General features: G+C 47.0%; 1 protein-coding gene across 11 annotated transcripts in view; it reads right to left on the reverse strand.

Annotated features, from left to right (window-relative positions):
* LOC127009585 (GAS2-like protein 3) overlaps positions 1-22,586 on the reverse strand; it is a 206,103-nt gene that overhangs the window by 147,713 nt on the left and 35,804 nt on the right. Inside the window, exon 1 of one of the 11 annotated variants that reach the window (XM_050882809.1) lies at positions 9,915-10,320. The exons of the other annotated variants lie outside the window; for them this stretch is intronic. The gene's annotated coding sequence lies outside the window, so the exon portion shown is untranslated. Of the gene's footprint in view, positions 1-9,914; positions 10,321-22,586 lie in introns of those variants that run through there. 11 annotated transcript variants of the gene reach the window in all.

Genomic DNA, 22,586 nt, shown 5'->3' on the forward strand with positions numbered 1-22,586 from the left:
TTCTTTTGCTGTCTTTTTTTTACCCCTTTCCTTATTCTTATCCTCGTATTCTTACTCTCTCTTTCATCTCATCTCCTTTCTTTTCCTTTTTTTGTCTCTGTGCTTTGTCCTGTCCCCTCTCGTCTCCTGTCCTCCCTCCACGATGTTTTCCTCTGTTTTCCTTTACCCTCCTTTGTTATTTTTTCTCTCATCTCTTCTCCTGTTCTCTTTCCCATCTCTCCTTTTCTCATCCTTATTTCTCTGTGTCACGTCCTACCTCGTCCCTATCCTCCCTATTTTCACTTCTCTTCTCTTCTCTACTCCTTTCCTTTCCCTTCCTTTATTCTCCTTCTCCTCTGTATTTTCCCATTCTCTCTTTCTCCTATCTCTTCTTCCTTCTTTTTTTTTTAATTATGTTCCGCGTCTTGTCTCTTTCCTCTTCTCATTTTTTCACTTCACTTTATTTTACTCTCTCCTTTCCTCTCCCATCCTTTACTCTCCTTCCCTCTATCTACCCTTTTATTCCTTCTCCCATTTTCCTTTCCTCTATTTTTTTTCTGTTATCTGTGTCCCGTCTTCTCTCGTCCCTCTTCTCTCCTCTCCTCTCCTCTACTTTATTATCCCCTTTCCTCTTCTTTTTTTCTCATTCCGTCTTCTCGTTTCAGTTCTCCTACGTTCTTTTTTTTGTTTGTTTGTCTGTCATGTCTCGAAACTCTCCTCCTCTCCTTTTATTTACTTTATTCTTCTCTCTTTTTCTTTCTCTCCTGTCTTCTTCTCCTCAATTTTACTGCACTCTTCCATCTCCTCTTCCGTTTTATTGTTTTCTCTTTTTTTGTCTGTGTCACGTCTTCTCTCGTTCCTCTCCTCTCCTCTTATTTAATTTATCAACCTTTTTTTTCATTTCCCCTTCTCCTCATCCTCTCTGTTCTTCTATCCTGTCTTCCCTATACTTTCCTCTCCTTTATTTTCCTTTGCTCTACTCTCCTTATTATCTTGCTTTTCCTCTCCTCTTCTCTCCATACCTTTCTTTTCCCCTCCACTTTTCCTCTCCTTTTTTGTCCTCTCTTTTTCCCTCCACTTCTCCCGTCTCTTTTCCTCCCCTTCACTTCTTTCCTCTCTTCGCTTCCTCTCCACTTCTCTCCTCTCTTCTCGCCTTCATTTCTCTTTTCCCTTCCTCTCTTCTCCACTTCCCTCCTCCCTTCTCCTCTTTTCTCCTCTCCTACTTTCCTATCCTCTTTTCTCCTCCTCTCCACTTCTCTCCTCTCCTCCCTTTTCCTCCTCTTCACTTCTCTCCTCCTTTCCATTTCCCTCCTGCCTTCCCCTCTCTCTCCACCTCCTCGCCTTAACTTGCATCACACGCCCAGTCTGCGCCGCGGGTAAGCCTCAAATCGCGTGCTTTACTGCCAGCTTAATTCGCCCTCATTTTTTCCGGTTCCTCGTGTGTCCTTCCCTGCCTCTCTTCCCGTCTTCATTCACGACTATTTTCTCCCCCGTAATCCCCCCGAAGAATGGCCCTCTCAGGTAACGCGGGTCCCGAAGTTTTAATTAATTTAGAGATTCGCGAAGAGCAGGTAGAGTTTTCACATTCTTTTTTTTTTATATTTACTTAAGGTGACGAGGAAAAGGGAGGAGGGAGGGGTGGGGGGGGGCAGGAGAGAGAGAGAGAGAGAGAGAGAGAGAGAGAGAGAGAGAGAGAGAGAGAGAGAGAGAGAGAGAGAGAGAGAGAGAACTAGCCAGCATCCCTTTTAGAATCCGGTCAGGAAACATTTATTGCTGAGTCGCTTAATGTGCTGTGCGGTGCTGTGCTGTGCTGGTTACAAAGGAATGAGATGATTACGGCCGCTGACTCACGCACTGGACTTTTTTTTTCGGCATCTTCTCTATTCTTGTCGGGAGTAGAATTGCTATTATTTTTATTTTTCGTCTTAGTCTGTTTCCTTTACTTTAGGAAACAAACGCCGGAAATAGGCTACTCTCGTATTAGACAGTTCTCCATCTTGCGGTGAAGGTGTGTGATGGGAGGGGGGAGGTTATGGGCGTGGTGGAGGCGTGGAGGGTGGGGATATCTTATCATTGTGGTGGTGGTGGAAGGGTGGGGAAGAGTGAACGGAGCTGGATAACTAACTGGTGCGAGAGACCTCAGAGAGTTAACTTTTTTTCTTATTTGTTGGTTCAAAACCTCATTTTTTCACACACATCGTCACCATCACCGTCCCGAGCCATTGCGTCCTTGAGGCGTTGCTGTCGGTCGAAAGCGCGTTATGTAGTTAGGCTGTCTCTCGTTTACCGTCTCGTTGTTGAGATGATCCAGCGGGTGAGTCATCTTCTCCAGCACGGGTAAAAGCTCACGGAACTCCGCCTGAGTTTCGCTTGTTCCTTCCTCCATTAGCTCGCTAAGTTTAGTGCGTTGCTGCTACTCGTCTCTTTGTTTCCTGACGTTGCTATTAATCATTGTCTGCATCCTCTTGTACCTGGAAATTAATTTCATTCAACATTTCTTTGTCTGGCAAAGTCTCTCATGTCTAGATCATAGGTGACATCACCTCATCATTGACTTCAGCAAACCCTGGCGGCGCCACACCGGGACGTCTCTCGCCGTCTGTGTCGTTGCACGGAGCAACTTTACTTTTCCCCCTTTGAAGGTCATCTTTGTCATTATACCCCCCATGGCCCCCCCAGCACTCGTAAAGGTGTCGGACGCCATATCACACTCAGTAGACTGCATTGGGCTAGAACGACGGGAGTGAGAGGTGGCGCGCAAAACGTTGTCACACGCGGCAGGACTCGATCACGACTGTTTGAAGCGTTCCGCCAGCTGGCGCGACACCATCAACATGGCGCCCGAGTGATTATGAACTGTGCTCGTACCCGTAATATATGATGAATTGATTGACTTTTGACGGGGAAATATACCGAAAAAAGTTAGAAACAGTTTCCTATAAGGAAACACACGTCAAAGGCAAGAATATGGTCGCAAAATGATATAGTATTCTTTGGGGGAAGAGGTAAAAATCGCCAAATGAGAGAACTAATACAGGATGAGAAATAAACACCTGGCGGAAGGAGTATGTGGCGCCGATGGTGGCGGGAGGGTTCGTGACGAGAGGAAGGCTGAACAAGGCATGGATGGGAACAGTCTAGCGGAGGTGTGGAGGGACGTGACGCCGGTGGAATAAGTGGAGGAGTGTGTGGACATACCAGTAACGGAAGGGTGACTAAACAAAACATGAGCGGGAATATGTAGTAGAGACGCAGAGGAACGGGATGACATTGAAACAAGTGGAGGGATGAGAGGCGAACAGGGATGGTGGAAGGGGAGCGGGGTGGCGTGCCCTCTCTCTCTAACACTGAATAATTCACAGTTCCCACACGACCTTGGAACGGCGAGTGGCAAGGCAGGAGAGACGGACAGTAATTGCAGGGCTTGAAGAGGAGGAGGAGGAGGGCGTGTAAGTGTGATGCAATGTTCGAGACGGGAAGAGACAGAGAGGCAAGCATTATTGGACAGGTAAAGTAGGGAAAAGGGGAAAGGGGGGAAGGGAAAGAGGGGTCAGGTGTGCAAGTGGGACAGGTAGCAAGAAGGTAGGATAAGGTAAGGTGGGGACAGGGAGAGGCGGTGACGGGAATGGGGTCAGGAGGAGGGAGTGACGGAAATGGGGGCAGAGGAGAAGTGGAAGGGAGGGAGGTAGGGGGGCAGCAGGTGAGGGAAGCAGGGGGGGGGAGCAGCAGGAAGGAGGGAATGAGGCAGCACGACATTCAATATTTCATGGTGGAATTATACTCATTAGGAACAGCGTCGTGTATCTCTGCTAATTGAGGCGGAAGGCGGCGAGGTCATTAGAGTCTGCTTGATGTCTGCAGGCGGCGGGCGGGACTTCCTCCACCACCACCACCACCACTATCATCACCATCACCACCATCACCACAGCTACCCCGCTACCAATGACAATAACAGCGATACTAATAATAATACTGACAACAATTTCGCAAGCTGTTCCCCTTTATGTTTACAGTCAATTACCGTAACTGTGTGTGTGTGTGTGTGTGTGTGTGTGTGTGTGTGTGTAAGGTATAGACACTAGCGCACCCACCCCCACACACACACACACACACACACACACACACACACACACACACACACACACACACACACACACACACACACACACACACACGAACCCTTCACATCAGTATCATGACATGCAAAAACTCATTAACCACTAAATTGGTGATATTATGGAATATTATCATTAATGTTATCACTAATCACCACTACCATCACCACCACCATCATCGAGTGTGTGTGTGTGTGTGTGTGTGTGTGTGTGTGTGTGTGTGTGTGTGTGTGTAAGCCCCCCAAACACACGCACACAGGTACACACCGTGGGAAGAATTAAGCGTGTAAGTCTCGAGGCTCTAAACTCCGTCGGCCGGCATCAAGGAAGGGAGACAAGGCACTTTTCCCTCCCTCTCCTCTCGTTTGTTCTTCCTCCGTTTTCCTTTCCCTTCTTCTTACATTCTCTTTCTCTCCTTTTATATGATTTGTTCCATCTCTTTTCCTTCCATTCATCATTCAGTTCCCCTCTTTTCTCCTCCTTTACTCTCCTTCCTATTTTTTTTTTTACACATTCCTTCCTTTCCTTCCCCTTTTCATTTCCTTCTCTTAATCTCTTTTCCTCCCCTCATCACTTTCATTCCCTTCCCTCCCTCTTTCACTGCTGCCTTCCTTCCTTTGCTCTCCCAATTTCTATCTCAATTTCCACTCTATTTCTGTTTATTCCTCTAACCTCTCTTTCTTCCTTCCCTATTATCCGAGCCTCTCTTCTTTTTCCAACGTTCTCCTTTCCTTCTCTGTCTCCACCAATTCCATTTACCCTTCCACTGACCTTCCCTCCCTCCTTACTTTATCCATCCCTTCCACCCTTAACATATCAATCCTTCCTCCCTTCCTTCCTCCCTCCCTAACACCAGCTCTTCCCTTAACCCATGCACAGAACAATAATCAAAGGAAGCACTGACACTAACCACTAAACACTAACATTAACAGTCCCCCCATTAGGCACGAGGCTTTTACACTAACCATTAACACTGAACACTGAACACTAAAACGCCTTCCTCCTCATCCTCTTCCTCCTATTCTACCCTCTACCCCTAACCCGTGTATATCCCTGTCAAGTGGAATAAAGGAGGGAAGGGTTGGGGATATGTTCTGGAGGGAGATGTTCATGGGAGGCAGTGAGGGTGAGGGAGCCGAGGGGATGTGAGTGCGAAGTGGGGAAGGTGAGGGTGATAAAGATGGAGGAAGGTAGCTTGGTAGAGTAGCGGGGAGGGATGGTCTTTAACTGGTAGAAAGGGGATGTTGGAGTATAGGAAGGTAGCTTGGTAGGGTAGGAGGGAGGGATGGTCTTTTAGTTGGTAGAAGAGGGTGTCGGAGTGGTGGCCCGCCTCCTCACGTTACACCTTTCCCGCCCCTGTTTTTGGCTCATTAGCGTGGAGAGAGAGAGAGAGAGAGAGAGAGAGAGAGAGAGAGAGAGAGAGAGAGAGAGAGAGAATCAATTATATATCATTGCCATAGTCACAATCCATGTTTAGCACTTTCTCTATCTATCTATCTATCTATCTATCTATCTATCCGTCAAGTGTGTGTGGTGATGATTTGTGTTGTTTTTTGGGTGTATGGGTGATGGTGGTTGTTATGATGGGGCGCCCGTGGTGTTGAAGGTGGTGGTATTGGTGATGGTATTGGGGAAAGTGACTGGTGTTTTCAGGGCTGTTTTTTGAGCGCGTATGTAGTGGTGTTGAGGTGGTGTACTGGTGGTGGTGGTGGTGGTGGTAGTGGTGGTGGTTGATGTCTCGTGTTACCTCCGACACCCGCCAGACTCGATAATCGACTCTCTCTCTCTCTCTCTCTCTCTCTCTCTCTCTCTCTCTCTCTCCCACCCCCCCTCCCACCCCCTGGATCTGCTACTCTCGTGTCACTGGTTAAAGAGAATAGAACGGATTCACTTTTTTTTCCCTCCCTAACCAATCAACTGCGACTAATTTTCCTGATGCAGTTGATTTTGGCAGAGTCCACTTTCCCCGCCGCACTCCAGCCTCTCCTCACTCCTCGCTCGCTCTCCTGCAGCCGTCTATTCTGAGCCCGATTTTCTATATTTTTTTGCTCGTTATCATCGGTCAAGCCTCGCGGGAATAAACGAATCGATCGCCGCTAATAACTGTGTAGTATACCTCTAGTGGGGAAGAGGAGGAGGAGGAGGAGTCACAGGTATACAGATGGCAGGTGAGGTAAGGTGAGGTGAGGAAGGGCCAGGTGTGTGTGTGTGGGGGGGGGTAAGGGGGGGTGCGATAGGCAGGTGGGTGTGAAAGTGGAGCAGGGAAGAGAGTACGTAACGTTATGGAGCTATTATAGTATTGATAGTAAGGGGAGATAGAGGAGGGGGGATACAGGGAGATGGAGGTGCGGTGTGGGCGGAACTATCGACAGTATAATGTGAGAGTAATCGATTTTTACTTGTCCCGTCACCTGCAGTGCGTGGGGGGAAGCATCGTTCGTCTGGTTTGTATGTGTGTGACCTCTCCCTTTTCTCTTTCCCCTTTCCGTCCCGAGATTGTTCTGTTATCCACGCTTACTGATCCCTTGAATTCTGTATGAGGGTGAGAGTGGGGAGGGGGAGGCGAAGGGGGTTACGGAGAGAAGGAGAGGAGATATTTTGAGTGGTGAAAGCACTGCCCACATGTGTAACTTCTGTTCTTTGTCCCTTAACTATAACTTCAAAATGTTGTTCTGGCACCCTGAATGCTGACCTAGGTTTGTGTTGGGGCGAAAGTTGGGGAGGAGGGTCACTGAGAGGATGAGGAGGATGGGGCGACAATGGGGAAAGGATGGGAGATGAAGGGGAGAGGAAGGGTACAGATTGGGAGAGGATGGGAGAGGTTTGAATGGGGGAGTTAAAGGAAAAAGGGAGGGTTGGGGAGATAAGTTTTGGAGGGGGTCTATATGTGGAAGGTAGTGCACGGTAAGATATTGAAGATAAAGGGATGCTGTGAGGAAGTAGGTGGGGAGATGAGGGTGGTAAAGAAATTGTGCAAAGTAAAGTAAAGGGGTTTTGTTGTGGGTGTTGTGGTTGTGGGGGGAGGGGAGGGACAGAGCATTGAGGAGACGGGGAGCGCAGGGCGTGTAGGTGTTTCCAAGGGAGGGAGATGAAGCTGCAGCCCGTGGGTGGTGGAACGTGAGGAGGCGAGGCGGAAACTGAGACCTCCAGGACCCAATTTTGGAAGGCAGGGAAGTGATTGTCAAAACAGCGCACGAAGGAAGGTCTCGGAAGGGGGTGTATTGACTCTCTTCCCCCCCCCCTCCCCCGCCTTTTGTGTGTCTCTAAGCTTTCATTTTTCACTTTTTATATTTTCTTTTTATTTTCACTCCCGTCACAATTTCTATCAAGGTGACCGATGAAGGACTTGATGCCTATATTTTTAAACGTACCGACCAGCGTTACCATATTATCGTACTCAAAACATCGCATTTATCAGTTCCAGTGCCCAAAACTCTCTTACCCACACAGATAACGAGATTCCAGTTAAAGTTATCGTTAAAAGCGTTACTTATTAGTGTTTGTTTACGATACCTGCTAGTCAGAAACCGGAAAATACAATATGCTGCGTGGCTGAGTACGATAATTTGATAACGCTGGTACCGACTATTTCCCAAGGTGATAGAGAGGATTAATCGGGTTTTCTTGGGTGATATTCCAGTGTGGTGTGCAGAAGTCGTGTAAAACTATCACTGGGATCACAAAGCAGTCCATGAAAAGCCCAGGACCTTGCACGAGAGGCTTTTGAAACAGGCGAAATGAAGTGACCCGATACGTTTTAGAATACTGGCTTCTGTGGTATTACAAGACATTTTCGCTTCTCACACCAGCTATTTCTAAAGGCTAAAGAGGGGGTCCAGTCGGGTTCTAATGAGTGTTTCTTCAGGTTCATGCTACAGAAGAAGGGTCAAACTACCACCAGGGTCATAAAACAACTCCTGGAAATGCCCACAGCTCCTACGAAAGCCTTGTCAAATAGGTGTTCTTGGGCTATGAAGTGTATTACAAGACACTTTGCCTTCTCACATCAGCTATATCTAAGGGGCAAAGGGGGGACCAATCAGGTTCTAATGGGTGTGTTTTTATGCTCAGGGTACAGAGGAAGGGTCAAACTACCACCAGGGTCATAAAACTACCCCTGGAAATGCCCACAACTCCTACGAAAGCCTTGTATTCTTGGGCGGCGAAATGTCTCGTAATACGACCCTAAGAATCATGACCTTTTCACAGCCTGCCAGCGGGTCACGTGGGCCTAAAGCTGACCTCTCCCCTGAAGCTGCCTGAAGGGGGCGCGGAGGAAGGGGGGAGGAGGGAAAGGGGAAGGTAATGGAGGTGAGGGAAATGCAGTAATCTTGTCAAGCCTTTTTGCTGGGCTCTTTTTTTTTCTTCTTTTTTTTTTTAGGTACGTGTTGATTACATGCACTTTGCCCCTTGCTCTCTCTCTCTCTCTCTCTCTCTCTCTCTCTCTCTCTCTCTCTCTCTCTCTCTCTGGGTGTGTGTGTGTGTGTGTGTGTGTGTGTGTGTGTTTGTGTAAACGTCGCAGTCGGGATAAAGCGATAAAGCAGTTCTTATCGTCAGTGCATTCAAGTCACGCCTTCTCCTCCTTTGCGTGTGTGTGTGTGTGTGTGTGTGTGTGTGTGTGTGTGTGTGTGTGTGTGTGTGTGTGTGTGTGTGAGCGCTTCCTGTTCTGTCCTGACCTTTCTGAATACTTCATTACCTCGTTTCCACCTATCACCACCACCACCACCACCATCACTTCCAGTCCATTCTGATTTCCTGCGAAGATATTCCATTACGGGGTAGGAATAGTTCTCTCTCTCTCTCTCTCTCTCTCTCTCTCTCTCTCTCTCTCTCTCTCTCTCTCTCTCTCTCTCTCTCTATCTGGAATGGGTATGAGAGAGGTGGACGCAGGTGGGCAGATGAGAGGAGAGGCAGGTGATGGGGTGATAGAGAAAGGTCCGTTAGCGAAAACAAGGCGGTGGGAGAGGATAAGGAAAGGATGGGTCGATAATGGGGAAGGATGGGAGAGGAAGGGGAGAGGATGGGAGAGGAGGGGGAGAGGATGAGAGAGGAAGGTTACAGGGTGGGAGAGAATGGGAAGAGGATGGGAGGTATGAATGGAAAAGTTAATCTGTGGGTGTTAGTGTGAATGGGGACACTAAAACACACACACACACACACACACACACACACACACACACACACACACACACATACTTTAAGACCTTCCCCCCAACAAACAGACGCTGTTCCCATTCTCGGGCTAAATATAGTGACATGAAAATCGAATCACCATTAACGGCACTCGTCTTTCCTCTACCCCCCCCCTCCCCTACCCCCCTTTTCCTCTTCCTCCCTCCCCCCACCCCCCCACCCCCCCTTTTCCTCTTTCCCTCCCTCCCTCCCAGTCTCTCTCCCTTCCATTGTTCCCAAACTCTCTCGGTTCGTAAACAGGTAAACAGCGCCATCAGCCTCGAAGCGATTGTAACGCTGGAGAATATTGTCAGTTTTACGTTCAGTCTTGTTTATATTCGTGTTGTTATTAAAGTCTCGTTATTTTCTACCTGTTATTCTTTTTTTTCTCTTCTCGTCGTCAACAGATTAGATTAAACAATATTATCTACCATATGCTCATCATTTCAACTTTTTCCCTCGTTTTTATGCATACGTAATTTAATTTTCCGCTGCGCCAGGTATGAAACACGACTTTTTATATATATTTCGTTCTTCATCGAGGAAATGTATATACGTGGTGGGGATGAGGGGAAGCACATGGGGGAATGGGAGGAGGAGGGGAGGGGGGGGGGGTCAATGCTTAGATGCTCCCCTTAATATACTCACTTGGCCTGAGAGAGAGATGTCGTGCACGTGTTTCAGGACTGTTTGGGACACGTATTCGTCCTCGTCATCGTCTGGAACTCACTCACTCACTCTGCTCTTTCCGTCACTCACTATCACTTCATCAGTTACTATCTAGCCCTTCATCACCCACTGTCTATCGTTCGTTCTTTCCCTCTGTCACTCACTGTCTATCTCTTCGTTATTCGGTATCTATCCTTCTCTGTATCTTTCCTTTCGTTACTCATTCACCATTTCTCCTTTGCTCACTCCCTCTGTCACTGTTTCTTCCTCGCACTCTCGCTCTCTCCCTCCGTCACTCACCAGCTTCACGAGTAGACTAAATGCGGGGCGGGCCAGGTGACGCTCCCCTGTCCTGTCTACCTGTGCTCCACCCCTTTGCTCCCTCACCTGATATCCCCCACCCCGCCCGCACGCCCTTACTCTATGCCGCACCCTCCCGCCCTCTTTCCCACCCCCTTCCTCTCGCTTCCACCTGGTTCCGTCACCCTCCCTCCCCATACTCCTCTCCGTTTTCACTCCCCCCCTCCGTTCCTTTATCTCCCCCCATCGATCACCTCACATGGCTCCACCTGGCTCCTCCCTCCCTCTCTACCTTTCTCCCTTCGTCCCTTTAATCACCAAATGGGTAAAATTAGTGCTACCTGGCTATACCGCTTTGGCTTAACCCACCTGAGCTCTCTTCTTCCCTTTCCAAACGTGTCCATTCTCACCTCACCTGTTCAAACACTTTTCTTTTATATATGTTTTTTATGGCTTTTTTTTCAGTCTGTCTCGCATTCCATTCGTGTTTTGTTTCGCGAGTTTGTGTGTTGTATGACTCTCTCTCTCTCTCTCTCTCTCTCTCTCTCTCTCTCTCTCTCTCTCTCTTCCCCCCCCCCACCCCCACCCCGTATCAATTTCGGTCCATTAATTTTACCTCATTTTTTAATCCAGACGGACAGTGTTACCCTCACCCCCCCCTCCCATGTGCGTGCGTGTGTGTGCGTGTTTGTATGAGAGAGAGAGAGAGAGAGAGAGAGAGAGAGAGAGATAAGACACTTCGAAGATTCAAGGTCTCCAAGCGTGACAGGATAGACCCGAGGGACAGGCTGCTTATCTAACCCGACCCGCCTGATCCCGATTCTGGAGGAGATAATGGAGATAGAGACAGAGACAGAGGAGGAGGAGAAAAGGAAGATAAGGAGAAAGAGAAGCAGGAGGATAAAGACAGTAAAGATAAGAACGAGAAGGAGGAGGAGGAAGAGGAGAAGAAAAAGAGGAAGAGAGGCAGGAGGGTAAAAATAGCAGACAGGAACGAAGAGGAGGAGAAGGAAGAGAAGTAGGAGGATAAATATAGTAAAGACAGGAACGAGGAGGAGGAAGAAGAGAAGAAAAAAAGGGGAAGAGAAGCAGAAGAATAAGAAAGCAAAGACAAAGAGGAAGAGGGTCAAGCTGGACTCCTTTCCCTTCTAACTCAACGTAATTATTCCATTTTATCAAGCTTTATCTTCTTATAATTAATAGATTCCTCAGCGTCTGTACAACACCAAATTATCTCACTTATCCCTTCGTTCTTGGCCACATCCTCACTACTACGTCTTGACCTCTTCCCGGCAGAGGTCATGGGGTGTGGGGGCGGGGTGATGGGAGGGAAAGAGGGGAGGGAGTGGAACGAACTAGATCTGCTTCCCACGGTGTCACACGAAGCGGCTTTACCGGGAATTGGAATGTGCTCCGGCCGGCGAGACTGGACTGGGAGGAAAGGGGAGGAAGAAGAGTAACTGGAGAGGAGAGAGGGAGAGAAGTTAGTGGGCAGAAGAAGAGAGGAGATGGAATTAATGGGGGAGAATGGAGAGAGAAGAGAGGGAGAGTTAATGGGTGAGGCTGGAAACTCATGAAGGAAGTCAATGGGAAGAGATGTGGTGTTACTGAGGAGTGAAGGGAAGAGGGGTGGGGAAGGATGGGGAGGAGGAAAGAGGAGGAAGAACTGTTGGAGAGGATTCACTGGGGAGGAGAAAAGAGGTAGAGATTTTACAGAGAAAGAGGGAAAGAGTTGCTGGGAAAGAAGGTAAAAAGGAAAGGAGGATAAAGGTGGAAGAACTGTTAGAAAGGAGGAAGGATACAGGAAGGAATAACAAGGAGAGAGGAGATGGAAAGGAGTCCGTTGGGGGAGGGGGGGGGGTGATGGCGGCGGCAATGGCAGGCAGCAGGCATTGTTGGCGGTAGTCTCGCGAGCTTTCCGGGCGCCTCGTCATGAGTTAGCCTCCGTGTTTGGCGGCGCTGTTGACACTAATGCTGAGGCCGGCGTGCTGAGTGTGCGTGTTGGCTTGCTTGCGTGCTTGTGTGTGTGTGTGTGTGTGTGTGTGTGTGTGTGTGTGTGTGTCCTGCCAACGTCCTCCTTACCCTCTCCCTCCCTCCCTCCCTCCCGCAGCGCCTCCTCCAGTCGGCTCTTTCTCCTCGGGTTTCATCCCCCGGGCGGCCTGCTCACCTGCCTCGCTGGGCCACGGCAGGAAAGACAAGTGACGTGGGAGCCTTGAGGAAGGACGGAGAAGGTTAAGGGGAGAGGGAGGGGAGTGTGAGGTAGGTAGGCGAGGAAGAGGTATTCGAGAGAGAAAGGTATTCGAAGAGAGAGTAGTGTTTAGGTGAAAGGAAACTGGAGATGTCAGGAAGGCAAAGCAGATATACAGGAAGATAGGTTAGTAGGCAGACCGGCAGGTAGAGAAATGTAGACAAGGAGAGGGTGGACGGTTGAGGCCAAGTGGAAGGGGGATGTGGGGTAGGGAAGGCAGGGAGAAGGTAGGCAAGCAGGGAGGTAGAAAAGCAGTTAGGGAGCCAGCTATTATGTACAGTGGACAAGTTCGCCCCTCAACCTCTCCCTCCCACCCTTCAACATGGAAACATGGAAATGCAGGCAACAGAAAGCCTATTAGCTCATTACGAGATCGCCCGCTTGGGTGATTTAATCTACTCGACAGCCACTTGGGGCTTGAGGAGCAGATGAAAGCACCTCGATATAGAAGATCAGATGAAAGCACCTCGTTATTCAGTTTACTCCCGACGCAGCGAAATGACGGTCGATTCTATATTTGAAGGAGTTGATGGTATTCGCATTTACTACTTCTGAGGGAAGATTATTCCAGTGGCGGATGACTCGGCTTGAAAAGAAACTCCTTCCAATGTCTGTGTTACATCGATTCGACTGAATGGGTAAACCGTTATTTTTAATTCTTGAGTTGGTTTGCAGTTCAAAGAATTTGGAGTAATCGACGTTATTGAACTTTTTTCTTGAAGACTTGAATCATATCCCCTCGTAGGCGTCTGTTCTCCAATGTAAAGAGACTGAGTCGCATGAGTCGACCTTCGAGTTCAACCTCTCCCTCCCGGCCCTCAACCTCTCCCTCATGCTCCCCTCCCCTCCTCCAACACCACAGAAATAATGCTGCGGCTGAGGATTACTGCGGAGGGCGTGTCATCTAATTGTTCGTGTTGTGTCTCCGAGCCTCAGAGAACATGTTGACATCGTTGACATTTCCCTCTGACCTTTGACTTCACGTGACCTTGCCCCTCAAACTGCCTCTCTGTACGCGTGCCCCCGAGAAAAGGAAGTAGGAAGGGCAGACTTTTTTTCTCTTTCTCTCTCTTTCTCATTTGGTTGGAGGCGTTGAAGAGGAAATGGGATGAGGGCGTGAGGGCGATGAAGAGTGATGATGTGTATCCTCCTCTCGCCTAGGGGAGCGGAGGGCGTGGTCAGCAGGGCGTGGACGAGGTTGAAAAAGGGGGTAGGCAGAGGGGTGCAGATCGGCAACAGACGGAGGAGGAGGAGGGGGAAAAGGAGGGGGGCGGGACGGGATAGGGTGAGGAAGTTTGGATAGGTAGAGAGTGGAGTTATGAAGGAGAAAAAAAGAAAAGACTGGACGGGATAGGATCATAGGGTGAGATAGTTTGGATAGATAGAAAGGGGAGTTATGAAGGAGAAAAAAGAAAAGACTGGACGGAATGGAGTGATATGGAATGGATGGATGGATGGAAAGGGTAAAAAAAACACGAAAGAAAAGGAGAGGTAAGGAAGGAGAAAAGATGGAGGAAGAGGAGGGGGTAGAGATGGAGGCTGGGCGACGGGCGGCGGAGGGACGTAGGAGGAGGAGGAGGGGGAGGAAAAGACTGGATAGGATTGGTTAGGTTATGTTAGGGGATGGATAGGTGAAAGAGGAAAGAACGAAGGATAAAAAGGGATAAGAAAAAGAATGGGGAGGAGGAGAAGGAGGAGAAGAAGGAGGAGGAGGAGGTGATTGAGAACGAGGAAGAGACAGGGTGAAGAGGGTGGGTGGAGTGAGGAGGGGAGGTGGAGTGGGTGAAAGGGTAAGGAAGGACCTCCCCCCACCCCCGTCCTAACCGCGCCCTTATCTCCGGGTACTGTTACGGGCCGGGTGCACCACGAGCTGATAACTGACCCCAGAGAGAGAGAGAGAGAGAGAGAGAGAGAGAGAGAGAGAGAGAGAGAAACCCACCCACCCACCCTTTTACCTCTCCATTTGTGACATTCCACTTAACTCCCTTGTTCCCTTTCACTTTTGCCTTCTCAGACTTCTCCTCCTTCTCTTCCTCCTTCCCACCCCTGTTGTTCTTTATATTTCTCCTCCCCGTGTTCCTCTTTGCATTCACCATTCTTTATTTACTTCAACTTATCTCTTATCCTCCCTTCTTCATCCATCCTGTCTCCTCTACCCTCCTCCCTCCACTTACCTTCAACCATCACTCCTCACCTTACACCCTTCCCAATCTCTCCCATCTACATCGTTTCCTTCCTTCCTTTGTATCTTGCGGCCCACCTCCCTCTCTCCACACCAGCCGCTCGCTCTTAACCCCAGTTTTTATCCTTTAAGTGACGGACCCCTTTGAAAATCTGTTGAAAGCCGCGGACCCCTTCCTCCCCTTGATTGCCGTTAATGGGAAACTATTATAGAAGTCAGTTAGATGTTGATGGTGTACTGCATGTTGTCTGTCAATAGAATCTCACCTTGATATTTGCACTTAGATATCACAATTAAGTTTTAAATCCTATATATACATTTTTTTCATTTGTATTCTAAGCAAAGTAGTTATGGGTTTGTTTGTTTGTTTGTTTGTGGCCTTTAGATATCACAAGGAAGCTTTTAATCCTATATATACTTTTTTTATTCTTCGTTTGTATTTTACGCAAAGAAGTTAATGTTTTGTTTTTGTTTCATGGGTCAGATTAATTAAAAGGAAGTCTGACATCTATTATTTTTTCACTTCATCCTCCTTCTTGTCCTCCATCCCCTCTTCCTCCCCTCTTCCCTTTATTCCTTTTTTGCTCCACCCCTCTCCCCTTCATCCTCTTCACTCCACCTTTCACCCCTCTTCGATCCACCTCCTCTCATCCATCCCTCTCTACCCTCTTCTCCTCCTCCTCCTGCCCTTCCTTCCATTTCTTTACCTCTCTCCCACTCTCTTCCCCTCATCGATCCACCCCTCAAGTTTTTTCCTCCACCTTGTCTTCCATACTTTTTCCACCCTCTTGTCTCCCTAACTTCTCCTCTTTCCCCTCTTTCCTCCATCCCTATCTCCTCCACTCCTGACTCTTCTTCAATCCACCCCGTAACCTTTCAACCCTTTTTATCTTCTCTACCTCCCCTCCTTTCTCCACCCCTTACTCCACCCCTCCGCCCCTTCATTCCCTCCTCCTCCACCAGCTGATCAGGTCTCAACATGGCCGCCCACCACTCCATCAGGGGCTTCACTTCACCAATTCGTCTCTCTCTCTCTCTCTCTCTCTCTCTCTCTCTCTCATGCATCAGGACGCCATGAGGGGAGATATGAGAGAGAGAGAGAGAGAGAGAGAGAGAGAGAGAGAGAGAGAGAGAGAGAGAGAGAGAGGGTTTGGGGGTAGAAAAGGGGAATGAGAAAAAAAATGGAAAAGGGAGGAAAGGGGAAGGGAGAAAGCAGGGATCGAATAAAGGGGGGAGAGAGAGAGAGAGAGAGAGAGAGAGAGAGAGAGAGAGAGAGAGAGAGAGAGAGAGAGTCCCTTCGTACCCCTCTCAGTGCTCCCCAAGGCCCCGCTGTTCCCCTCACTCTCTCCCTCTCTCCCCTTCCCTCCCTCTCTCCCTTCTTCCCTCCCTTCTCTTCCTGCCTCCATCTCCTCCATTACCAATTTCAACTTACCACTCCTGTCTTCCATTACCTCCACCGACATTAACATCATTGCCAGTGCCACCTCCTCCTCCACTTCCTCCTCCTCCTCCTCTTGCTCCGCCTCCTTCCCCTCCTCTTCAATAATGCAGTTGTCTAGTATATTAATTTTGTCTTTATAAGTTCTTCCTTTGCATAGATATCACTTGTTTATTTTCATTTTTAGCTGATACGTTATTTTGCCTTTCTATATACCCATCCCCATCTCTCCTTCACCCAACTAATGTTCTTTATATTTATTAACTATATTATCGTTGTCTGCGTCATTCCCATCAAACCATTTAACTACAGCAATTAGATCACGCAGTTTATGACCTTTTAAAGAAATAATGGTTACTGTGAGTGTGATCAAGGAGAGGCATTATTACACAGACCATTAACAGTAGCCATATATTTTTACAGGAGACACAGAGAAAACGAGGAAAAAAAGAAGAATTGTAGATGTCGCACATGAGAAGGTTGCGGCAGAAATAAATTGAAAGAAGGAACCAAAAAATAAGAAGAAAAACAGTCGCACATGAAAAGGATGCGATAGAAATAAATAGAAAGGAGCCAAAAAAATAATAGTTGTAAAAGAAACAGTCCCTCAGCAGAAAGTTACGATAGAAATAAATTGAAAGAAGAAACCAAAAAATAATAATGGTAAGAGAAACAGCCACACAGCAGAAGCTTGCGATAAAATAAAAGAGAAACAAGAAAAAAATAGTAAAAAACAGCAAAAACTTACACAACAGCAGTAGGAGAAAATGCTGAAACAAAGAGGAAATTTTTTGAAGCAGTAAATGGAAATAGAAAAGTAAAAAAAGTAGAAAAAGTATAAATAATGAAAGTGAAGCAAGTAGGAGAAGATGCTGAAAAAAGACTGAGGAAAATTTTGAAACAGTAAATGGAAATAGAAAAGTGTAAAAAAAAAAGAAAAGTAGAAATAATGAAAATGTAGCAATAGAAGAAATGCGAAATAGAAAAAGAGAGAAATAATAAAAGAACAAACAAAGGAAAGAAATAGAAGAAAATAAGACAGAAACACAAAAATAGTAAAAAAAAAGGGAAAAAAAAGCAGAAAATAAATAGAAATCGTAAAATCACCAGCACCCATAAGTCACACATCATCATCATCATCAGCAAGAGAAGAAAAAGTGTAGCAAAAAAAAAAAGAAGACAAAAAGTAGGATTATAAAAACAAACAACTCCTGCAGCACTTCCGTCTCGGCCAGTCTGACAAGGCGGGCGGGGGGGTGGGGGGGTCACGTGGTGCGGCGAGGGGTCAGGGAGTGTTGAGTGCGCGAGGCTCTGTTTAGAAGGCCTTGACTCTGACGCCTTGGACTTATACTGAAGGGCTTCCTCTCTCTCTCTCTCTCTCTCTCTCTCTCTCTCATCATTCTTTTACTTCCCTTTCTTTCTTTCTTCTTCTCTTTCCTTCTTTTTCTTTTCTTTCCACCTTTTTTTCTTTTTTTTTTCAACTTTTTAGGCTTCCCATTTTTTCCTTCCACTTTCTCTTATTATCTTCCTTTCTTTCCACCTTCTTCTTTCACCATCCTTAAGTCTTTCTCCTTTTTTTCCATTCCACTCTTTCTCTAATAAGTGATTTTTCTCTCTAATATCGTCATTGTGTGGTGTTTAGCCTAACTGCGTATCTCTCTCTCTCTCTCTCTCTCTCTCTCTCTCTCTCTCTCTCTCTCTCTCTCTCTCTCTTTTGCCCTTCATTATTTCCTTCCCTTCAGTATTTTCTTTTTCCTCTTCCCGAAACCTCTTTAGCCAGTACTCGTAACTTTCCCTCCATTATCTGACTTTCCTTCCTCCCCTTCCCTTCCCTTCCTTCCCTCTCCTGCATGTTTTACCTTGCTTCCTCCACCACGCATTCTCTATTTTCTTTTTCCTTTTTTCAGCCTGTCCTTTCTTATCCCCTTTCTCTCTCTCTCTTTCGCTCTTGCTCTGAATTGCTACATCTTTACTCTGTTTCTTTCTTACTTTTCTTTCCTGTTTTTCATTTTCCTTCCTTATTTTCTTTAGACTTTTTTCTCACAACCTTTTAGTCTTCTTCCCTTGTTGTTTTCCTTCCACTCTTTCCTTCCTTCCTTCCTTCCCTCTCTCCTTCCTTTCTTCCTTTCTTTCGACTTTTTCTCATTAGCTTCGTCTTTCTCCTTTTTTTTCTTTCCCTTTCTCAAATAACCATACTCTTTCACCCTCTCTCTCTCTCTCTCTCTCTCTCTCACACACACACACACACACACACACACACACACACACACACACACAATTACATACACACACCTGCACGGATTGCCTCATCAGACCCACCTGCCACACCTGCCGCCGGCGCCCACGTGACGCAGCACATAGTTTACCCCCAAGGGCGCCGCCGCCAGGGAATGGGACGAGTGGGCGGCGAGGAAATGGAAAGGAGGAGGGGAAAGGGGATAAAGTTGGGAAGAGATTGAATTCAGAGATGGAAGGGGAGAGAGTAGAATGGGAATTGGAGAAAAAGAAAAGGAAAGGGAAAAGTAGTTAGGGGAAATGAAGAGAAGAAGGAAGGGGAAAGAGTGGGAGGAGAGGGAATAGGAAGAGAAATTGAGAGAAGGATGTAGGCGAAAGAGTGGGAGAAGAGAGAATAGGAAGATAAATGGAGAGAAGGAGGAAGGGGAAAGAGGGGGATGATAGGGGATAGGAAGAGAGATGGAGCGGGGGAAGGGGAAAAAGTGGACGGAGAGGAAATAGAAAGGAGGGGAAAGAGGAAAGAGTAGGAGAAGAGGGAATAGGAAGAGGAAGGATGAGAGATAATGATAACAGGAAGGAAAGGGAGAAGGGTGGGTAAAGAGGGAGGGAGGGAGGAGAAAAAATGATTTGGAGAAAAGAGAAGAAATACATATAGTGAGAGGAAAGGAGGGGAAAAGAGGAAAAATGGGAGGAGAGGGAAGAGGAAAGGAAAATTGAGTAAGAGTAAGAAAAGAAGGAATATAGTGAAAATAATTTAAGGAGGAGAAAGATTGGGAAAGATTTCGAGAAGAGTATGAGGGAAAGAGGAGGAAATTTGAGAAGGTAAACAAGGAAGGAAGGAAGGAGGGAAGGAAGGAAGGAAGGAAGGGAGCAAGAGAAAACGTGCATCATGAAGGAGAGACTTTAAGGGAGAGAGACAGTTGGACATGTGTGTGAGAGAGGTGGAAGAGAGGGAATGAGGTGGAAGAGAAAGCGTGAAAGGGAAGGAAGAGATGGAAGAGGGGAGAGGGATATCAGTGAGGGGAAGAAGTTAGGAGGAAGCAGGAGAAACAAAGAAGGGAATAAAGGAAGGAGGTGGAAGAGACGGAATGGGGGTGGAAGAGGAAGTGTGGAAATGAGGGAAAGGAATGAAAGAGGGGAGAGGGCTTTCAGTGAGGGGAAGAAGTTAGGAGGAAGCGGGAGAAACAGAGAAGGGAATAAAGGAAGGAGGTGGAAGAGACGGAATGGGGTGGAAAGGGAAGTGTGAAAAGGAGGGAAGAGATGAAAGAGGGGAGAGGGAGCTGTCAATGAGGGGAGCAAGTTAAAAAATAGTGAGGGGAAAAAGGATGAGGATGGAGGAAGAGGAAAAAAAATGGTATGTAGTGGAGATAGAAGAGAGAACGTAAGCAAGAAAATATTGAAAGGAAGAAAAATGTTGATGAGGAAGAAGTTTATGAAAAGATGAAGTGCTAGAAGAGAAGAGGAAGAGGAGGAAGGAAAGAGGTGTGCAAGAGGAGAGAGAAAGAAAGGGTGGAGGGAGAAAATGCATAAGAGGAAGGGAAAAAGGGAGTAAAATGAGATGAGAGGAGGAGGAAAGTAAGGAAAAAAGAGAGAAAATTAATGATTGCAAGGAAAAGAGAGATGGGAAAAAGGCGTGAGAAAAGAAAGGGAAGAAAAAATAGGAAGAATAGAGGGACAAGGAGGAGGAAAGAAAGATAGAAAGGAGCAAATGAAAAAGAAGAGAGAGAAAGAGAAGGAAAGAAGAAAATGGAGTAACACTAAGAGAGAGAGAGAGAGAGAGAGAGAGAGAGAGAGAGAGAGAGAGAGAGAGAGAGAGAGAGAGAGAGAGAGAGAGAGAGAGTCACATCTGGACTTTCGCATCAGGTATCCGGAGACAGTAAGGAAGCTGCTGTGTGTGTTTGTGTGTGTGTGTGTGTGTGTGTTAAGAGGAACAGCAACACACACACACACACACACACACACACACACACACACACACACACACACACACACACACACACACACACACACACACACACACACAAGCACCCGCGGCTCCCAGAAGCTAAACATACACAGAATGAAAGCAAATAGAGGAGGCTAATATCACAGGGTATACACACACACACACACACACACACACACACACACACACACACACACACACACATATATACATATATATGTATGTATGTGTATGTGTGTATATGTATATGTATGTATGTATATGTATGTATGTGTGAATGTATATGTATGTTTGTTTTCGTTTACGAGTATGTGTGCATGTGGATGTAAATCTATGAATGCATAAGTACATTTTTTTTGGGGGGGGGATTTATGCTGATACAGTATGCCTACAATAAATCTTTCATATATTAGTGCATCCCAGTCTGTAGGAAGCTTCGGCTTAGCAGACTGTGCCTCAATATCTGACTTTGTAAATTTGTAAGTGACTTTGTATTATGGCAATAAACTTACTTACTTACTTACACACATGTTCCGGAGAGAGAGAGAGAGAGAGAGAGAGAGAGAGAGAGAGAGAGAGAGAGAGAGAGAGAGAATGAACCTCCACCCTATACATACTTTCTCGATGCAGCGAAAGGCAGAGGAGGAAGAGGAAGGGAGAGAATTAATGAGAGAGCCATGGAGGAGGAGGAGGAGGAGGGGAAGGAGAAGGAGGAAGGGAAGGGAAGGGAAGGGAAGGGAAGGGAAGGGAAGGGAGAGGAAGGGAAGGGAAAGATGAGGTCCCTGTCACACACACACACACACACACACACACACACACACACACATGGCCACGCCCTCGGCTGTTAGTCTCCGCGGGGGGATACTGTTTCATCGGAAGGGGGGAGGGAGGGGGGAAGTGATTTGAGAGAGAGAGAGAGAGAGAGAGAGAGAGAGAGAGAGAGAGAGAGAGAGAGAGAGAGAGAGAGAGAGAATGCATACACAGACATATACAAAGAAATTAAAATGCCATACAAGCGTTAAACAATTCCATTAATTCAGTATATACACCCACCACCACTACCACCACCACCACCACCTTCCCCTCAAGCAAGACAACAATGACACAAACACTTGCCATTGCCTCCCCTCACTCCCCTACACTACCCCTTGTCAGTGTCCCAACGAGGAGAAGGAGGAAGATGAGGAGGGATGTAAATGGGAGAGAAAGGGGAAGAGGAACGGGATATGGAAAGGGGATTAGAGGTGGAGATGGAAACAAGGAAGGGTGAGAAGAGAATAGGATGTGGAAACAGGGAGAAGGAAAGAGGAAACAGGGAAGAGTGAGGAAAGAGAACAAAAGATGAGGAAGAGAAGGACTAACGGGGTGGAGGAGAGAAGAGGGAAAAGGGGAAAAAGAAACAAGGAGGAATAATGAAAAGATACCAAGGAGGAAAAGGAGGAAGAGGAGGAGGGGAAAAAGGAAGAGAGGAAAAAAATGGGGAAAAAAACTGTTCATATACGAGAAGAGGGAAAAGGGGAAACAGAAACAAGGAGGAATAACGAAGAGATATCAAGGAGGAAAAGGAGGAAGAGGAGGAGGAGAAAAAGGAAGAGAGGAAAAAAATGGGGAAAAAAACTGTTCATATACGAGAAGAGGGAAAAGGGGAAACAGAGAGGAAGACACTTTCCCCGCCCCTTTTGTCATATGTATTTTGATGTTTAAATAAAAAAAAAAATACCAAGGAGGAAAAAGAGGAAGAGGAGAGAAAAAAAGGAAGAAAGAAAAAAAATGGAAAAAAACTAAACATATTCGACTTAAAAGATGAAAAAAAGAAACAACCAAGAAAAGAAGTCAGTTGAACAGTGAAAGAGAACGATAAAAACAGAGACAAGAAATGCGAAAAGAGGAGAAGATTAAAGAGAAAGGAATGCTGGTACAGAAGGAAATAAAGAATGGAGGACGGATGGAATGGACAAAGAAAGAGGGGAGGAAAGGAAAGTAATAAAAAGTTGATGATGAGAGGGAAGACGAAAAAGGGTGAAGGAAAGGGTGAAGGAGGGATGCGGGCTGGGAGTAGAAGGGTCGTGGGTGGGTGGATGAGGGGAAGGGAGAGGCAAGGGTGAAGGGAGTGGATGGTGGGGGGGATGAGGGGTGGAAGGGGGTGAAAAGGGGGGGGGCTGGTGTGGGTGTCTTCATTTTAAGTAGACGAGGCAGAAGGGGACGACACGAGACACTTGAGCTGATGTGGGAGGCAGGAGGAGGAGGAGGAGGAGGAGGAGGTAGGGAGAGGAGGAGGTTATGAGAGATGAGACCACAGAAGG

This window comes from Eriocheir sinensis, chromosome 4 (assembly GCF_024679095.1).
Source record: "Eriocheir sinensis breed Jianghai 21 chromosome 4, ASM2467909v1, whole genome shotgun sequence".
NCBI classification, from domain to species: Eukaryota; Metazoa; Arthropoda; class Malacostraca; order Decapoda; family Varunidae; genus Eriocheir; species Eriocheir sinensis.